Below are 20,910 nucleotides of genomic sequence, written 5' to 3'. Positions count from 1 at the left end.
GTGAAGGGGGTGTGGCGGACAACCAGCCTCGTGGGTCTTGTAGGGATGAAGCTGGTAACCAGGTCAGGGTGTCCCAAGGGAATAGCACCCCAGGAGTAGGAAGCAGATGGCTAGGTATGTGAGGGCCAGGGACAGTCGAAGAGTGGAGGACCAATCGCGGGGGGCCGCGGCCGCTAATCCAATGGCAAAAAGTATGGCCAGAGCTGTGATTGTTAGCAGCCACAGCGGGTGATGCCAGGTCAGCATCGGATATCGTGATGTGGTCCCTCAATTATTCTGGGATCGACGACAGAGGTGTTCGGGTGATGGTCAGTTTGGTCGGCCCCGTGAGGGTGGAGCGGTAGGAGTAATTGGGAGGAGGGGCCTGGGCCGGGGCTACCCCTGTCTCTGGGAGACCCGGGGGAGCTCGTTTGGGCCGGGTCAGGTGATACCAGGGCTCGTGTCCCAGAAGTTTGGCTGCCGTGGGAGTGGTGAGGATTACAGTATGGGGCCCCGTCCAGCAAGGTTGTAGCGGGCGGGGACTCAAGGTTTTTAGCAGTACCTGATCTCCCGGGGCCAGAGGCTGAGTTGGCCCCTCGTCGTCTGTCGGTTGTGGCAGGACCCAGTCTGCGTGTTCTCTCAGCAAGGATCGTAGGAGGGAGAAGAGGGAGAGGTACCCTGCGAGTGGGGGAGCCTCTCCCTCTGGGAGGTGAGTCAGGAGATAGGGCCTGCCGTAGAGCAGTTCAAAAGGGGTCAAACCTGTTTTGGAGTGTGGTGTGGTGCGAATGCGAGTGAGCACCAGAGGAAGGAGGTCGACCCAAGGCAGCCGCAGTTCTGAGGCAAGCTTGGTCAGGTGCGTCTTGATGATGCCGTTCACCCGTTCTACTTTGCCTGACGATTGGGGCCGATAGGGGATGTGGAGATGCCAGTCGATGCCCAGGGCGGTAGCCACCTGCTGGGAGATCTGTGAGATGAAGGCAGGCCCATTGTCAGACTGGACGGAGTTTGGCAACCCAAATCTGGGAATGAGATGGGTCGTCAAGACCTCTGCCACCGCGGCTGCCGTCTCTCGGGCGGTGGGGAAGGCCTCGACCCATCCTGAAAAGGTGTCCACCAAGACCAGCAGATAGCGGTAGGTTCGATGTCTGGGCACGTGGGTGAAGTCTATCTGCCAATCTTGTCCGGGCATATGTCCCCTTAGCTGGTGAGTCTCCTGTGGGGGTTGGAGTTCTCCTTGAGGAGAGGTGGAAGCACATGTTAGGCAGGAGCGGTGGACCGCATATATGGTCTGTCTGAGATGTAGGGGAGAAAAGACAGGGCTGAGAAAGGAAAAGAGAGCCCTTGGCCCGATGTGGAGGGTATTGTGGATTTGGGATACTATGGCCTTAGCCTGGCGCTCAGGAAGCACCAGTTTATTATGGAGTAGTATCTATCCTGAGGGGTTCCTCTGAGCCCCTTCTTGTGCCAGCAAGGCTCTGGCTTCCTCGCTGGAATAATCTGGGTTGAGGGTGGATCTCAAAGTCAGCAAGGGCTCGGGGGCTTGTTGTAAGGTGATTTGTAGAGCCACTTGGTCTGCCACATTATTACCCAGAGCGACAGTGTCATGAGTATTTTGCTGTCCCTTGCAGTGTATGATAGCGACCTCTTTGGGCAGAGATAAGGCATCTAACAGTCGAGTAATGTAGGGGGCATTACAGATGGGGGATCCTTTAGTGGTCAGGAAGCCCCGTTCTTTCCAGATTGCTGCGTGAGAATGGGCAATCAAGAAGGCATCTTTGGAGTCTGTGTAAATATTGGCCCTTTTTCCTTCTGCTAGATGTAAGGCTCTAGTTAGGGCTGTTAGTTCAGCCTTCTGAGAGGTCGTCCCGGGTGGCAAGGGCTGAGCCTCTAGGACTTCCCGGGTGGTTACCACAGCATAAGCCGCCCTTCGGTTACCATCGGGATCTCGCTTTGAGCTCCCATTGACGAACAAAGTTAGCTCTGGATCTGGTAGAGGTTCGGAAAACAGGTTGTGAGGTGGTTGCATAAGGGACTCAAGGACCTCTGAGCATAAGTGGGCTGGGGGTTCTGAGGAGAGGGGGAGGGAGGGCAACGAAGAAAGCGGGTTTAATTGTGGAGAACGACCCACAGAAACTTGCGGATTGTCTAAAAATACCAGGTGAAACTGTTGGAGCCTGGACTCGCTGAGGCCAGAGAGAAATCTAGAGGCTAAAAGATCGCCAAGGCGATGAGGTGAGAAGATGGTCAGGGGTTGACCATGAATCAGCTTTTTAGCATCAGCATACAATGTTGTCGCTGCCGCTAGTGCCCGCAGGCAGGGGAACCATCCCCTGGCTGTGGGGTCAAGTTGTTTGGATATGTAAGCAATAGGCAGCAGTTTGGGGCCAATCGGTTGCACCAAGGCTCCAAAGGCTATCCCTCCCTTTTCATCAGCGTATAGATGGTGCGGATAGTTGGGATTTGGGAGAAAGAGAGGGGGTGCAGCCAATAGGGTTGAGTGTAAAGCGTGGAAGGCCTGAGCCACTTCGGTGGGGGAATACAGCGGTCCTGTGGGAGTCTCTTTAGCGGCGGCATATAGGGGTTTGGCCAGGGTGGCGTAATTTGGGACCCAGTGTCGGAAGAATCCCATCAGTCCTAAGGACAATATCTGGTCTCTGTTGGCCGGAGGGCAGATGGACCTGAGGAGGCTACACCGATCTGTTGTCAGGGCCTTAGTGGTAGGGGTGATTTGGAGGTCTAGATAGACAACAGAAGTCTGAGTCAGCTGGGCTTTGGAATGTGAGGCTCTGTAACCCTGGGAACCGAGGAAATTAATAAGAGTTGCAGAATGTTGTCGGGAGGTCTCTTCCGAGGGGCTGCAAAGGAGCAAGTCATCTACGTATTGGAGGAGGGTGCTAGGGCTGAGCGAACATCTGGCCAGGTCCCGGGACAGAGCCTGCCCGAAGTAGTGGGGACTGTCTCTGAACCCCTGAGGGAGTACAGTCCATGTGAGTTGTGTGGTCAGCTGGGTGTCGGGGTCAGTCCAGGTGAAAGCAAAGAGGAATTGGCAGTCGGGGTGGAGTGGGATGGTAAAAAAGGCATCCTTGAGGTCAATAATGGTGAAATGAGAGGTTTTGGGAGGTATGGAAGAAAGGAGGGTGTAGGGGTTAGGGACAAGTGGATGGGCAGGGACCACCGCCGCGTTGATCAGGCGGAGATCCTGTACTAGCCGTTAGTCTCCTGAAGCCTTTCGAACAGGGAGGATGGGCGTGTTACAGGGGGAAGTCGTGGGGATCAGGAGACCCTGTCCCATGAGACGGTCGATGATGGGCTTTAGCCCCCTGAGGTTACCAGTAGACAAAGGAAACTGGGGCCTGGCTGGGAAACAGGTGGGGTCCCTTAGCCGGATGAGGACTGGAGGGTGGTGCCGAGCCACCACCGGGACTCGGGTGTCCCAGACCTCAGGATTAACAGAAGAGGTTGGAGGGTCAACAAGTAGCATTAGGAAGGCCCCTGACGTGGGAGCCGATCCTGGAGTTAGGTGAAGAGTGGCCATCAGCTTAGCGAGTATATCTCTTCCCAAGAGAGGAGGGGATGACCAAAAAGGAGTGGGTAAATAGGCAGGAATCTAGTTGACAGGATAGTGGTTGGGTTTGGAGTGGACATGAGGGTTGGCCATCAATGCCCATAACCGAAACCTGGGAAGGACGTAAAGTGCCCCCGAAAGAGGGAAGGACCGAATAGGTAGCCCCCGTATCAACTAGAAAGTTGATGGACTTAACCACTACCTGGAGCGTTACCCTGGGTTTGGCTTGGGTTATCGGGGTTCCCGAGTCTGGGTGGCGTCAGTCATCATTGAAGCTCAGCAGCTCCAAGGCTGGAGGAGGGCAGGAGGTCTCCCTGGGGCGCTCTGGTCCCCAGCCCCTAGAGGTCGGGGCCCGAGAGGCCTGGGGACAGTCACTAGCCCAGTGTCCTCGTTGTTTGCACAACAGGCACGGCTTGGAGGGAGGCCACGGATTGGGGCACATCTTGGCCCAGTGTCCTTCTTGGCTGCACTTGAAGCAGGACCCCGGAGGGGGGTTTTGGGGCCCCGAGCCCGCCACCAGCCGCAGGGCCGCTACCAAGGCCTGGGTTTGCTGGTTTAGGAGGCTTGCCTGAAACTTGGCCTTTTGTTTGAGCCTTGCCTTTCGGCCGGCCTCAGCAGTTTCTTCACGGGCGTTGTAAACTTTAAAGGCCATTTTTACCAGGTCTCGAATAGGGGTCTGAGGGAAGTCCTTGGCCTTGGCCAGTTTTTTTCAGATGTCAGGTGCGGATTGGGAGATAAAATGATTGGTCAAGGTACCTGCCCCAATGGGGGACTCAGGGGACAGTCTGGTGTATTGAACAAGGGCCTCAGTCAGCCGATTAAGAAACATGGCTGGGTTTTCGTCGGGCCCCTGAGTCACCTCATCTAGTTTGAAGAGGTTTACTACCTTATGAGAGGACGTTTCCATTCCATCGAGGATACACTCTATCATATAGCGTACCTGCTGCTGGCCGCCACCCCCTTCTTGGTAGTTCCAATCAGGGTCGGTGTCAGGAACTGCCTGAGCTCCCTGGGGGCGCTTGGGTGAGGGGTTGGCACAGTGCCGCTGGTCGGCCTGAGCCTTGGCTGCCGTCCAAATGGCCTGTCTCTCTTCGGGGGTGGTGGTAGACCCCAGGATGACATATATGTCCTGCCATGTTAAGGCGTAGGTGCGGGTCAGACCAGTAAACTGCTTAATGTACTGAGTGGGGTTGGAGGAAAAGGATCCCAGCTTGGCCTCAATCTGTGCTAAGTCCTAGAGGGAGAAGGGGACATGGACCTGGGCCAGGCCGTCGGCTCCGGCTACTTGTCGCAGAGGGAGTAGCGGGACTGGGGGAGGAGTAGGGGAGGCACCTGGAGGGCTGCTGTGGGAGCGAGTGTGGGAGCTAACCGGAGAAGGGGAGGGAGTGACAGGGGGAAGGGGAGGATACAAGATAGGGTTAAGAGCTGGAGGATAAGGGGCCGGCGGTGGAGTCTCGGGGGCGGGAGCAGAGGCAAAAGGGGCCGGAGTGGAGGGGGAGGAGGCAGGAGCCGGAGAGGAAGGGGTGGGGGCCGTGGGAGATGCATAGGGAGGGGGGGCCACCAGATCTTCCGGGGGAACAGAGAAAGCAGAGGACTCAAAGACGGGAGGAGTTGGCTTGGCCCGGGAAGGTGGAGTCGGGGGGGCCATGGTGAGTAGGATTTGGCTGGGAGTGCACTTGGTGCACAGGGTGGGGTGAGAGCGCAACGCCCGAAAGGCCTGAACATAGGGGACCTCAGACCATTTTCCCGTTCTCCGGCAGTAATTATCTAAACCACGGAGGATGTCAAAGTCTAGTGTCCCTGTGGCTGGCCATTGTGAGCCATTATCTAGGGAATACTGAGGCCAGGCCTGTGAACACAGAAAAGTGAGCTGCTTGGGGCGGATATATCCCTTTAGTCTTAGGGTCCGCAGGTTAGCCAGCAGGCACTCTAAGGGTGTGGAGTATTGGGGATCGGGTTTGGAGGCTGTCGATCCCATGGCGACCACGGGGCGTGGAGGCAACCCCCGCCGCCCGAACGTCTTCGGACGTGTCAAGGGAAGCCGGAGGTCCGTGCAGCCATTTGGAATGTCTTCCTCACGAGCTGGGGACTGGGAAAGGCCGAAGCCAGAGGTCTACTCAGCCGCTGGGGACATCTCCCCACAAGCTGGTGACCAGGAGGGCCCAGTAAGTGCGCACCCGTTACCGGGCCCTAGGAGGTGGTCGCCAGGGAGGGCAGGCCTCAAAGCCGAAGGGACTTACCCCGTATCCTGCCGTCCGGGGGGTTGGTCAGCCGCCTGGGTCTGGGGCTACCGCGGCGGTGGAGCTCGAGGGGACCTCTACAGCGAGTGCCGGGGGCCCTCACCTCGAGCCCCACGTTGGGCGCCAGATGTTAGAAAACGCTGCGGGAAGAAAGAGCCACCTCTAAGGACCGTTGACGAAGGCCTTTATTGGGCAGTCGCTCTCGGGCAGAACTCCCGGGGGCGGATGAGCGAGGAGACAAAGGGAGTCTGCGAGTATGAGGGGTAGGGAGAGGTTTTATAGCCAGGGCCGGTGTCCAAGCCAGGTCTTCCCATATAAGGAAGAAAGCGTGGGCTACAGCGGCGGTTGGTGTCCAAGGGCTCCGTGTCGGCACCTGATTGGACCAGGCTGCAGGGGGTCGGCCCCCGGAAGTTTAGCCAGCCTCCGGAACTTGTCTGCAGCACTTTTCTGGGGCATGCCTCAACATGCCTGACCTTTCACCTATCACGTTTCTAGATTCCATTTATATGCGTTAACATACAATATTTGCTTTTCCCTCTCTGACTGACTTCGCTCTGTATAAACGGCCTCTAGTTTCATGGACATCATTAGCACTGACTCATATGTGCTCTTTTCTATGGCTGAGTAATATTCCACTGCACACATCTACTGGCTTTGTTGTACATTTTGGTACAGAGATTATGAACCTGGACACCAGGAAGGATCAAGATGAGGTAGGCACCCATCTCCCTACGTGAGTGTTACTCACTCACTGAGTCAGACTCTTTGCAACCCCACGGACTGTGGCCCTCCAGGCAAGAACACCAGAGTAGCTTGCCATTTCCTTCTCCAGGGAATCTTCTCTTCCCAGGGATCAAACCCACATCTCCTGCATAACAGGCAGACTTTTTTCCCTCACCATCTAAGCCATCAGGGAAATTCATCTCTCTACACACCTTGTTGGTAAACACACTTCAGATCATTCGGAGTGTGTCCTGGCCCAGGGAAGATGAGACAGTTTGTACAAACAGCTTACTTCTGAGAAGGAGAGGCAAGCTATGTGAAAGAACGGATCCTGGCTCACTGTAAATATTTTGCATGGTGAGATTTGCACTGCTATTACAGAGCGGGGGGAGTCAAGGGAAGCCACTGGTGTACCACAGAATTTCTTTCTGTCAATATACAGGTAATGTCAGCTTTTATGGAAATATTCCACTTTGCTTGAAGACAGTCATTTCCATGGCTGTCTCTATGTTTAGAGAAAATTATCCTTTAGAGGTAGCTTCAAATCATAGGGTATCCGTCAAACATACCTATTGGCATGTTCTATAGCAAATAACCTTAATAAACATATGGTTTTATTCTGCAAAGTATTTTTTTATATATATATAAGAAGAGAAAGGAAAATGTTGGGTTGGCCAAAAAGTTCTTTTGTTTTTTTTTCCAGTTGATGTTACAGAAAAAGCTGAAAGAATTTTTGGCCAACCCAATACAAAGTAGTATAATGTAAGAGCATCTTTTATTTATTATTTAATTGGAGGAAAATTTCTTTTATGATGTTATGCTGCTTTATGCCAAACATCAATGTAAACTGGTGATAATTATATACATATATATATATATATATCGTGTGTATATATATATATATCGTGTATATATATATATTGAATCCACATCTCTTATGTCTCCACCATCGGCAGGCATGTACTCTGGGCATCCCACGTGGCACTAGCGGTAAAGAACCTGCCTATCAATGCAGGAAACATAAGCGATGTGGGTTCGATCCCTGGGTTGGGGAGATACCCTGGAGGAGGGCACGGTAACCCACTCCAGTATTCTTGCCTCGAGACTCCCATGGACAGAGGAGCCTGGTGGGCTACGGTCCATGGGGTTGCAAGAGTCCACGGACACACGACTTAGCGACCAAACCAGCACTTCCACGCTCCAATATTTTCTTGATCATTTTCATTTTCTTACTGTCCTTTAGTTGAGAGAGAAGGTCTAAACGAGTATGAAGATTTAAATGATCCACTCACCCGTTTTTCATGCAAAGACCACATGCATGCGCTCCGAGCTCCGGAGACCTCTTTTCAGGAACACCCTGCTTCTGTTGCAGAGGCAAGGGGCATGGAGCTGTCCAAGGTCCCAGCTCACTATGAGGGCTACTCACTCTTAGACACTTTGATTGGCTCAAGAGTAAAAATGTGCCTAAAATACAAAGTGGCAATCAAACCACCACGTGTCCCTGTGTGTTGCTATTAATTAACACTGGGTGATCTGGCAAGTAAACAAGTCGTGTTGTGTTTTTTATCTCTGCGAGCACATTAACAGTGGCTGTAGGATTAATAATCACATGTATTTGTGACTGTACAGCACTGCATTTAATATATAGCATCATTTCCATAACCATCCTCCTATTGTTGCGGGAACTCAAGAGTAGCCTGTTTTTATTTCAGCGATTCCAGAAGTGGGTCTTTTAACTACCTATATCATAAATAACTGAGGCCATTTTTTTTTTTCCCAAACTTTAAACTTTCTCTTTGTCTTTTTCTATTGGCCTAGCGACTTAGCAGCAGCAGCAGCAGCAGAGTTGATCAACGATATTGTGATTTTAGATGAACAGTCACACATACGCATGTATCCATTCTCCCCCAAACTCCCCTCCCATCCAGGCTGCCACATGACATTGAGCAGAGTTCCCTAGGCTGTCCAGCAGGTCCTTATTGGTTCTCCCTGTTAAATACAGCAGTGTGTCCATGTCCATCCCAGACTCCCTAACCATCCCTTCCCCTGTCCTTCCCCCTGGGAACCATAAGGTTATTACAGAGTATTGAGCAGACTTCCCTGTGCTGTCCAGCAGGTCCTTGCTGGTTCTCCCTGTTAAATACAGCAGTGTGTCCACGTCCATCCCAGACTCCCTGACTATCCCTCCCCCCATCCTTCCCCCCTGGTGACCATAAGGTTATTACAGAGTATTGAGCAGAGTTCCCTGCGCTGGACAGCAGGTCCTTGTTCTTTATCCATTTTGAATATAGCAGTGTGTCCATGAACCTCTTATGGAAATGAACACAGCCAACACTGAATCTAGTGAATCTGGTTACTTGGTAACAAACCTCATCCATCTACTGAGATGGCAGGGAGTGAGTGCTGGATAACATTGTTTCTCATTATCTAGAGATTTCATTTGCCCTTCTGTTCATGATCTGCATAAATAACAGTTGTGTCTGTACTGAACACAAGCTGTATGTACCTCTTGTTACGTGTATCACACTCATTTTGCCATGAAACAGTCGTATTTCCCTGGGAAATGTGAAACAATGAGACTTTATCTCGAAGGATTAGAAGCTTCCGAATTATTTGCATTTACTTTGGGATAAAATTTTTTTTTTCTTTAGCTGGAGTATTTTAGTTTGCCTGTTGGTCAGGAAAGATAGAAACTGAATCATAACCCAAAGAATTAGAAGGACAACAAAGTTCTCTTCAAGCTCACAGCATTCTGAGTGGAGACTGTTTGTAGACACCTTGGCAAGAAGAAACAGTGAGAATCCTTGATGGACCAGTTTTCTCCCCAATCTGTAACCAACTCACCTGGCTTTCATGAGAAAAAGCCAGTTTTTCTAGCTTTCCCTGACTTATGAGCAACTAACCGCTTATGGCATGGATCAGATGTTTCTTCCTATCTCTCTAGCAACAGAAAAATGTATCTTGAATTATTATTTCCTATCGTTGGTTATTTATTAAATAATAAACATCTTGATCTGCCCAAGTACACAGAAGTAGGACAGTCAACAATGCTTCAGCAAATATCCTGAAATTCATTTTGGCCTTACGAGATTAAATGAGCTGCATGCATGGTACCTGTCGCATGTCAAACAGTGTTAGTAGATCAGATAAGAAGAGGATTAAGAATTGATCATTACATTTCATAATAGGAAGATCACAGGTGATCCTGACCAGGCAAGTATTGTTGACAGTGGCAAAAGTTTTAGTAGAATGGATTAAGAGAATAAACAGGCATTTAAAAATAAATCATAAGTGTCACCTATATGTGAAACCCAAAATAGGACACAGATGAACTTATCTATCAAACACAAACAGGCTCACGAGCAGAGAACAGGCTTGTAGTTGCAAGGGGAAGTGGGGTGGGGGAGGTCTGAATGGAAGTCTGCGATTACCAGTGGCAAATTATTATATAGAGAATGGATAAGGAACAAGGCTTTTATTGTATAGCACAGGGAACTGTATTCAATACCCTATAACAGACCATGATGGAAAAGAATACAAATAAATGTGTGTGTATCTAAAACTGAATCACTTTGCTCAACAGCAGAAATTAACCCAACATTTTAAATCAACTATACTTGAGCAACATACATTTTAAAAAATAAACACATCATATGAATGCTTTATATGTTAACTATAGTTGGCTCTTGAACAACTAGAGTCTGAACTGGGTGGGTCTACCTGTATGCAGATTTTTTCAATAAATACACTGGAAAAACTTTTTTATTAGAGATTTGCAGTAACTTGAAAAAGTCTCAGATGAACCACATAGCCTAGAAATTTTGAAAAAACTAAGAAAAATTTTGGTATATCATGAATGCATAAAATATATGCAGTTAGACATGGGCGTGTGCTAAGTCACTTCAGTTGTGTCCAGCTCTTTGCCAGACTGTAAAGACCACAGCCCACCAGGCTCCTCTGTCCATGGGATTCTCCAGGCAAGAATACTGGAGAGGGTTGCCATGCTCTCCTCCAGAGGATCTTCCCAACCCAGGGATCGAACCCTTGTCTCTTATATCTCCTACAACAGCAGGTGAGTTCTTTACCACTAGTGCCACTTGGGAAGCCCGTAGTCAGAAATACAACATATGAAATAAGAGCTAACCAACTTTATGCTATCAAGTAAGGCTTCTGGTCAATACGGAGCTATTCGCAATTACATGTTTATGGAGTCAAAAGTTAGACACAGATTTCTGATTTTGCTGTGTGTCAGCATTCCTAGCACCTGTGTTGTTCAAAGATCCAGTGTATAAGAATGCCAAATTTAAAAAAAAAAAAAAAAGAATGCCAAATTTTCTAGTAAAGACAAATAATAATTGCTATATAAAACTAACTAGAATGTACTTTGAATCTTAGAGGAAAAATCATAAGGCCAAAGGTATTTTTTCCATAGAAAACATTCCCCCTAAATCTCCAGGTAATAGAGAAGACATAATCAACAGCAAAATATTTATCTGGCAACAAGGAGAAGCAAGTCCGTTCTCACTATGACCCACCTGAGGAAAGAACTGATAGATTATCTACTAGGCTATCTCAGCTGGAGTGGCTTTGGCAGCCTAACAGAAGACTTTAGTTACAAAAAGATTGATGTGCCCAGAAATGCCAGTGTGGGCGAAAGAAGGGGGAAAAAAAATTCAGCAGGATACCAAGGCAAAGGACAGAACACTAAAGCAGTAAATCGGCCAGGAAAACCTCTCGGGAAGTCCGAGAGATGAACTGAAGGGTCACCAGAAGCTAAGCAGGGACAGAACAAGAGGCTGATTGTTCAAGAGCCAGTAGGGTATCAATCCTGAAAACACTAACTTTCTCTCCCTGTCTTCCTTCACTCAGAATGGTCATTGACTGCCTTACTTGATGTTGCTTTTTTTTCTCTTTCTTTTCCCCCAAGGCTCCATTTCACACAAGCAAAGCAAAGTGAGCAAAGGAAAATATGAAACGAATGTACCCAGCAACCACGAGGCACACAGTCTTTTTCGCATTGTCTGGGACCATTTTGTTTCAGAGTCGTTCAGAAAATAAACCACTAATTGTGTCAAGGGTGCCTGGGAGTTTCTCTGCTCTTCCTTGTCCTGGGCATGCAACAACAGGGACAGTCAGTCAAGGCTGAAATCTGATCCTGTCAGCTCTAATTTATAAGCTACAAGGCCGGGCTGGATTGTCCTTGTCAGTCACCATCCTGTGGATCCAAAGACATCAAATCAAATACAGCTCTGTGAGTGGAAGACCTGAATCCTTGCAAAGGTTGCCTTCAGGGTAGACTTAAAGCTATCTCCACATGTCAATGAATCTACGCTCTAGAGACCAAACCTGCATGGGTCGCTAAGGGCTCTTTGTTGAAAACACGCAAATCATTTTAAGGACCGGCCATTTTGCACCAGTTTGGAAAAGACTTAAAATATCTAATTGGTTTAAAAAAAAAAAAAAAGGAAATCGATAATTGTAAACCACGGTGTCAAGAATCAGAAAAAGATTAATTGCAGGTGGTCCTTGCTGAGGGTGAACTGACAAGCCCAGGGAGCAAGGTCCTAGCAATTAATACAACAAGCGGCCATGAGATTTACATTAGTGTTCAAAGGTCAGTCCATTACAATGAAAGCGTGCATTCATTAGAAAAACGAATGCTCCAAGGAAATCCTATAACTGCCTCTTATCCTGCATGACTATATTAGCCTTTCCACTGGCAAAAAATAAAACCCTACATAATGAAGGGCACCATAGTCCAATAGTGATGGATATGAAATGCCCTTTACAAACCCTGAGAAGTTACTGTATTACTCCTCAACTGTTGAACTGGAAACATACATTGGGCTTGGGGAAAGCAAACACCAGGGCCCCACTTGCAATCAGACAGAAATACTGACTTCTTGTCAAGGCAAATCGAAGGGGCTGGGGGGCTACCTGGGAAGATTATTAATTTATTTTTTTCCTGTCGTCTTGAGGTGGCCAAAAAACTCATTCCATTGCCACAAAAAATCCGAAGGAACTTTTTGGCTAACCCAATGTTTTTCTCTATTTTCCCTTCATTTATTTTTTTTAAAGGCTTTCAGTTCAGTCGCTCAATCGTGTCTGACTCTTTGCAACCCCATGGACTGCAGCACGCCAGGCCTCCCAGTCCATCACCAACTCCCGGAGTCCACCCAAACCCATGTCCATTGAGTCAGTGATGCCATCCAACCATCTCATCCTCTGTCGTCCCCTTCTCCTCCCACCTTCAATCTTTCCCAGCATCAGGATCTTTTCAAATGAGTCAGCTCTTCGCATCAGGTGGCCAAAGGATTGGAGTTTCAGCTTCAATATCAGTCTTTCCAATGAACACACAGGACTGATTTCCTTTAGGATGGACTGGTTGGATCTCCTTGCAGTCCAAGGGACTCTCAAGAGTCTTCTCCAACACCACAGTTCAAAAGCATCCATTCATTGGCACTCAGCTTTCTTTATAGTTCAACTCTCATATCCATACGTGACCATTGGAAAAACCATCTATTCTATAAACATTAACAAATGACAAAAAATAGAATGTTGAAGATTTATGTTGCTTTCATTGGATTTCGTATGCTGCTGATGTTGCTGCTAAGTCGCTTCAATCGTATCAAACTCTGTGCGACCCCATATACGGCAGCCTGTCAGGCTCCCCCGTCCCTGGGATTCTCCAGGCAAGAACACTGGAGTGGGTTGCCATTGCCTTCTCCAGTGCATGAAAGTGAAAAGGGAAAGTGAAGTCGCTCAGTCATGTCCGACTCTTAGCGACCCCGTGGACTGCAGCCTACCAGGCTCCTCCGTCCATGGGATTTTCCAGGCAAGAGTACTGGAGTGGGGTGCCATTACCTTCTCTGGGATCTAGTATGACCTGGCTGCAATTTCTATCCAATGCTCCACACCATTCTCACTCTTGGGACTCACTGAATCTGCCTTGTTTTTTATTTCACTTTGTTCCCTGACCTTTGGGAATGTGACAAATATTTATTTATTCTCATGTTTAAAATTTTAAGGTATACAATACACCCACTTTCTGCACTTTGTTCCTTTCTTTTTTTTTTTTTTGTTCTAACTGCTCTCCTTGAATAACCTCACCAATTCTGTTTTTTAAAAAGTCACCATGAAAGAACTGAGGTGTTTCCAACACCTTTGGCATGTTTATAGACCCTGAACCAAACAGGAAACACTGAACACACAAAAATTGGACTTCTATTTGCAAATGTTAGTATATCTGAAAGGATCTTAGACATTTTTTCAGGTGCTTCCTCTGGGCAGCACTTTAGAAATAAAAGAATATGAATCCAAGGAGTTTCCATTTCAATCCCTAAAGCATATGACCCAACAATCCCACTACTAGGCAAATACCCTGAGAAAACCATAACTAAAAAAAAAAAAGACACACGTTCCCCGATGTTCATTGCAGCACTATTCACAAGAGCCAGGACATCAATGAGCTAAACAAACTTTTAGGGAAGTCGTGGTACGCATATACAATGGAATATTACTCAGCCATAAAAAGGAGCGCATTGGAGTCAGCTCTAACGAGGTGGATGAACCAAGAAGTAAGTCAGAAAGAGAAAAGCACGTATTTCATCTTAAGGCAGATGTGTGGAATCTAGAAAGATGGTACCGATGAAAACCTGTCTGCAGGGCAGCCATGGACACACAGGCCCAGAGGAAAGACTTGTGGACACGGCGGGGCAGGGGAGGAGAGGAGGGGAAAAATGGAGACAGCAGCGTGGAAACATATACACTACCATACGGAGAACAGATGGCCAGTGGGAATTGGCTGTTTGACTCAGGTAGCTCAAAGTGGTGCTCTGTTGACAACCTAGAAGAGTCGGATGGGGTGTGACGTGGGAGGGAGGTTCAAGAGAGAGGAGACATACGTCTACCTGTGGCTGACTTATGGGAGTGTACGGCAGAAATTGTTACTAATACAACATTGTACAGCAAGTATCTTCCAATGAAAAGAATAATTCCCTAAAAAATATATATATATTTACTGGTTATTTTACTCCAATAAGGGACAGCTTAATGTAACATTCAAATACAACATTCATTCATTGCTCTAAAACTCATTGCAGAAGTATTTATTAAGTCCCTACCACATAGCAATACTCTATGCTGAGATAACAAATTAATGTGGATCCAGTGGTGGAAACCTGAAATCAAGTAACCGAATAAATATTTAACAACATCAGTTAATTACACCTTCAGGCTTTGCTGATGATGCCAAAAATCTGAGATCATTAAAGCATAACTCAAGCCACTCACTGATTTTAAGATTTTTACATTAAGCATTTCAAGGGATCGTTAGGAAAAAATGCATCCCACAGTGGGTGTTTCAAATATCAGCATGCAGTCTCCTACCAACCACGATGGGACGTAACTGGATGAAAATCGGACACTCACAGCCAACCTAGAAGTACAGATTGACTTGCTGCAATTCTTGTAAGCTCCAAGTTGTGAAGGAGGCAATTCAAGGAAAGAGCTTCACATACCACCTGCCTGAAACACCTGAAGACAGTCTGACTGAGCTCTTGTATGTGGTATACATGTCCATGAAACTTTCCCCATCATGCTGTACCGAGCTACAGAGGACTGCATCATCGGCCACTGGGTCTCATTACAGAAAAGATTTTCTTCTTCAGTTCACTTCAGTTCAGTCGTTCAGTCGTGTCCGACTCTTTGCCGCCCCACGAACTGCAGCACGCCAGGCCTCCCTGTCCATCACCAACTCCCGGAGCTTGCTCAAACTCATGTCCATCATGTCCGTGATGCCCTCCAACCATCTCATCCTCTGTCGTCCCCTTCTCCTCCTGCCTTCAATCTTCCCCAGCATCAGGGTCTTTTCCAATGAGTCAGCTCTTCGCATCAGGTGGCCAAAGTATCGGAGTTTTAATTTTTGTGAATTCAGCAGCTTCCGCAAGTCATTTTGTTGCGTCTGTGTTTTCCTTATCACCGCATCACCCTTTACACTGCATTTCCCGGGGAGACAGGACCCATGGACACCACTCAGACACCATTCCACTGAGCAAACCGTTTACACAAAACCACACTTCTGTTCACAGAGATCAAACCTGCATCTCCTGCAATGGCAGGCAGATTCTTTACCATCTGAGCCACCTGGGAAGCCCCTGGTATGGAAGAGAGTCCCTAGAAAGTGAAAGTGAAAGTCGCTCACTCGTGTCTGACTGTGACTCCATGGACTGTCCATGGAATTCTCCAGGCCAGAGTACTCGAGTGGGTAGCCTTTCCCTTCTCCAGGGGGGTCTTCCCAACCTAGAGATCAAACCCAGGTCTCTTGCATTGCAGGCAGATTATTTACCAGCTGAGCCACAAGGGAAGCCCAAGAATACTGGAGTGGGTAGCCTATCCCTTCTCGGGGGGATCTTCCCGACCCAGGGATTGAACCCAGGTCTCTCGCATTGCAGGCAGATTCTTTGCCAGCTGAGCCACAAGAACCACTCACTAAAGGTGGACAAGGTCAGGACTGGCCCTTTGTGCATTAGAGACACTCAAGCCCCTTCTGGGGAGACTTCAAATACATTTCCTGAGATTTTCTTGATTAGACATTGTGCTTCATGTAGCCGGAATTTATAGGTGGGGCTAGGGGCCAAAGCAGGAGACGTAAGAGATATGGGCTCAGCCCCTGGGTTGGGAAGATCCCCTGGAAGAGGGCATAGCAACCCACTCCAGTATCCTTGTCCGGAGAATCCCAGGGACAGAGGAGCCTGGTGGGCTGCAGTCCATGGGGTCACAAAGAGTCAGACAGGACAGAAGTGAATTAGCACACAGCACACAAGCTGTTTTCTCAAGAATAGTACATGTGAGAATTAATGAATTAATAAATGAGAGTTCCAAATTCCAAAATATACATGCACCCTGGGGTTCCCAGCAGCACTATTTACAATAGCCAGGATACGGAAGAAACCTAAATGTCCATCAACAGAGGAATGGGTACAGAAGATGTGGTAGATATACACAATGTACGGTATACACAGTATGCAATGGAATAGTACTCAGCCATAAAAGGGATGAAAAACTGTGCCACTTGCAGAGACGTGAACAGACCCAGAAAATGTCATACAGAGTGAAGTCAGTCAGAAAGAGAAAAATACGGTATATTATTACATATACGTGGAATCTAAGGGCTTCCCAAGTGGCGCTACTTGTAAAGAACCCGCCTGCCAATGCACAAGATGTAAGAGATTCGGGTTTGATCCCTGAGTCCGGAAGATTCCCCTTGAAGGAGGGCATGGCAGCCCACTCCAGTATTCTTGTCTGGAGAATCCCATGGACAGAGGAGCCTGGCGGGCTACAGTCCACAGGGTCACAAAGGGTATGACATGACTGTGCTAAGCGGCTTAGCTCGCATAAAACAGATAACTAATGAAAACCTACTTTATGACACAGGGGACCCTACCCAATGCTCTGTGATGACCTAGATAGGAAGGAAATCCAAAAAAAGAGAGGAGATACATGTATATGTATAATTGACTCTCTCTGTTGTATTGTATAACAGAAGCTAACACACCTTTGTAAAGTAACCATACTCCAATAAAAAATTAAAAAACAAAAACAAAAACATTTTCCAGTGACACGTATTCTACAGAATAGGGCTTACAAGCTGTCCCCCATAGTCTATGGCCAGCTTGCTGCCTGATTCTGGGCAGCCTGTGCCCTAAAATGACTCTCATATATTTAGTTTTCCCCCAAAATCAGTAACTGATTTTATAACATGTGATAGATATATAGAATTTAGAGTCCATAAATATATATTTAGCAAATCACAGCCATGTTGATTGTTCATGAACTGCCCACAGTGAATTCCACTCAAAAAATTGTGGAATTCTTTGCGATGGACACAGGCCAGCAAAGCCTAGAATGTTTACTCTCAGTCTCTTTCTGCAAAATGTTCTCTGAGCCCGAATAAGAAGCTCTTGTATCTGTCCTGGGGTTTGTCCAGCTGTGCCTCTCGGGTCAAAGATGGGGCTCTGGGTGAAAAGACACAGGCTCAACACAGCTCTCTGCTTGTTCTCATGATCAAAGGGTAACTTCAGTTCTCAGCAACTTCTCAAAAGAAGATATGTGTCTGACCTTGACCCCTGTTGATTTCCAGGTCAGACCCTCTCCCCAAGACCCCCAAGAATTATTTCCCTTCATACAGCTCAGTGCAATTATGCAAGAATCGTATCTGATGATAATCTCACTCATGCATGTTAGGAAGGGATTCGGCTTGTTGATTTAAATGAAACTAAATGCTTTCAAATTGTGGCGCTGGAGAAGACTCTCAAGAGTCCCTTGGACAGCAAAGAGAAGAAACCAGTCAATCTGAAAGGAAATCAACCCACAATTTTCATTGGAAGGACTGATGCTGAAGCTGAAATTCCAACACTTTGGCCACTAGATATGAAGATCTGATTCACTGGGAAAGACCGTGATGCTGGGAAAGATTGAAGGTGGGAGGAGAAGGGGGAAACAGAGGATGAGATGGTTGGATGGCATCACCGACTCGATGGACATTACTCTGAGAAAACTCTGGGAGATAGCGAAGGACAGAGGAACCCGTCTTCCTGGAATCTGTGGGGTCGCAAAGACTCAGACACAACTCAGAGACTGAACAATAACAACAAACATGAGCACGAAATTAAGATAATCAATGAAATCAATGAGATGATCTTTGTTCCTAAGCAGATAGTCTGATTTCTGCCATTCCATTCCAACGTGAGGTCCGAAAGAGTCATTTATACTCATGGATTGATGTCATACTGAGGACACGGTGTTTGGAAAAGACTTTAACTCATATCCATGAAGTCTGTGTATGCTGAGAGGGTCATATAGAGTTCCAGAGAAACTAAACTAAAAAGAAACTAAACAAGATTCTCTAGAGAAACAGAACATACATAATATATATCTATATCTATATACATATATATATATTTATCAGTTCAGTTCAGTCGCTCAGTCGTGTCCAACTCCTTGCGACCCCATGGACTGCAGCACGCCAGGCCTCCCTGTCCATCGCCAACTCCTGGAGTTTACTCAAACTCATGTCCAGTGACATATATATATATTATATATATATATATATTTATTATTATTATAGTGAATGGATTGACATGATTACAGAGAGAGGCAAATAAAATATCTGCAGACTTAATTTCCAGTTCAAATGCAAAAGCCAGAAACAACTGCCAAACCAGGAAGAGGCACCAGTGACAATATCATCGAGTACAAACTTTTCTCTTATCTCAGGGAAGGTCAGACTTTTACGCTAGCCAGGCCTTCAACTGACTGCATGAGGCCCACCAGAATAAGGAGAGCAATCTGCTTTACTCAGTCTGTTGATTTAACATTCATCACACCCAGGACACCCTCATGGAAACACCCAGAATAGTGTTTGACCAAATATCTAGTCACCTCATGGTCCACGCAAGCTGACGCATACTCTTAACCATCACAGGAACACTGACTAATCATCAGTGTTTAGGAACACTAATGGACTAATCATCCATTCTTTCATTATCCAAGGATGCAGAAAACATGCAATGGGTCATTTCTAAATTTAGGCATTCAGCACATCTAATCAGCAACTCCAACAGACTCTACCAGAGCCGAGGCAGTGTCTTAGATGAATATGTATAAAGTCATTCAAAGTCTCAAGCCTGCTGAAGTGTGTCAGAAGTAAACACCAAGGCACAGAAATCATTATTTCTGCTATTGGTTAAACCCACGAAACAAATAAGCCTAACCCACTCTTTGAAAGAATTTCATCCTCTGCCTAAGGTTAAGAAAAATTTGAATTTATATTGCACTCAGGTCATAAACCTGCTAATAAAGGTGTGAAAGTGAAATTCTCAGAGAAATTGATTGCAAGATGCTGAGAGATCTTATACAAAAAGCCTGTGGCACTGGTACCTCTAATACTAATTTTGCTATTTTAATAAATGTTTTCTCTGTTAACATTCCTACATCTACATTTTGATATTAATTATTATTATTATTCTACTATCCTAATTTAAGCTGGAATCAAGATTGCCAGGAGAAATATCAATAAGCTCAGATATAGAGATGACACCACCCTTATGGCAGAAAGTGAGAAAAACTAAAAAGCCTCTTGATGAAAGTGAATGAGCAGAGTGAAAAAGTTGGCTTAAAGCTCAACATTCAGAAAACTAAGATCATGGCATCCGGTCCATCACTGCAAGGCACATAGATGGGGAAACAGTGGAAACAGTGTCAGACTTTATTTTTCTGGGCTCCAAAATCACTGCAGATGGTGACTGCAGCCATGAAATTAAAAGACGCTTACTCCTTGGAAGGAAAGTTATGACCAACCTAGACAGCATATTAAAAAGCAGAGACATTACTTTGCCAACAAATGTCCACCTACTCAAAGTTATGGTTTTTCCAGTAGTCATATATGTGAAAGTTGGACTATAAAGAAAGATGAGCACCGAAGAATGAATGCCTTTGAACTGTGGTGTTGGAGAAGACTCTTGAGAGTCCCTTGGACTGCAAGGAGATCCAACCAGTCCATCCTAAAGGAGATCTGTCCTGGGTGTTCATTGGAAGGCCTGATGCTGAAGCTGAAGCTCCAGTACTTTGGCCACCTGATGCAAAGCGCTGACTCACTGGAAAAGACCCTGATGCTGGGAAAGATTGAGGGCAGGAGGAGAAGGGGAAGACAGAGGATGACATGGTTGGATGGCATCACCGACTCAGTGGACATGGGTTTGATCAAACTCTGGGAGATAGTAGAGGACAGGGAAGCCTGGCGTACTGCAGTCCATGGGGTCACAGAGTCAGACATCACTTAGTGATTGAATGACAATAGCACACTTCAGAGACATGGATCTTATGAATTTGATTTTGATTTTCTGAGGCCAGTGCACGTGGAAAGTCTCAGAAAGCAGAAACAATAAGGAGAGTTAGGATCAGTTCACTTCAGTCGCTCAGTCGTTTCTGACTCTTTGCAGCACCATGGACCGCAGCACGCCGGGCCTCCCTGTCCATCACCAACTCCTAGAGTTTACTCAAACTCATGTCCACAGAGTCACTGATGTCATCCAACCATCTCATCCTCTGTCGTCCGCTTCTCCTCTTGCTCTCAATCTTTCCCAGCATCAGGGTCTTTTCCAGTGAGTCAGTTCTTTTCATCATATGGCTAAAGGATTGGAGTTTCAGTGTCAATATCAGTCCTTCCAATGAACACCCAGGACTGATTTCCTTTAGGATGGACTGGTTGGATCTCCTTGCAGTCCAAGGGACTCTCAAGAGTCTTCTCTGAAGTACTTGGCTTTATCTTGCTTTTCTGATACTTCTGAACACCCAGTTGCGCACGATAGATAAACAGGAGGGTGCGCTGTGCTATGCGTTAGT

At 46.9% G+C, this 20,910-nt stretch overlaps 1 long non-coding RNA gene across 1 annotated transcript in view; it reads right to left on the bottom strand.

Moving 5' to 3' along the window:
* Positions 1 to 681: 681 nt before the first annotated feature.
* Positions 682 to 20,910, bottom strand: part of LOC122434558 — a 108,518-nt gene continuing 88,289 nt past the window's right edge. Inside the window, exons 2-3 of the long non-coding RNA XR_006267412.1 lie at positions 5,785 to 5,924; positions 682 to 943 (exon numbers count right to left, since the gene is read on the bottom strand). This is a non-coding gene — a long non-coding RNA (uncharacterized LOC122434558). The remainder of the gene's footprint in view (positions 944 to 5,784; positions 5,925 to 20,910) is intronic.

The sequence above is a fragment of the Cervus canadensis genome, chromosome X, assembly GCF_019320065.1.
Source record: "Cervus canadensis isolate Bull #8, Minnesota chromosome X, ASM1932006v1, whole genome shotgun sequence".
NCBI classification, from domain to species: Eukaryota; Metazoa; Chordata; class Mammalia; order Artiodactyla; family Cervidae; genus Cervus; species Cervus canadensis.
This window is presented reverse-complemented; position numbering and strand designations above follow the sequence as displayed.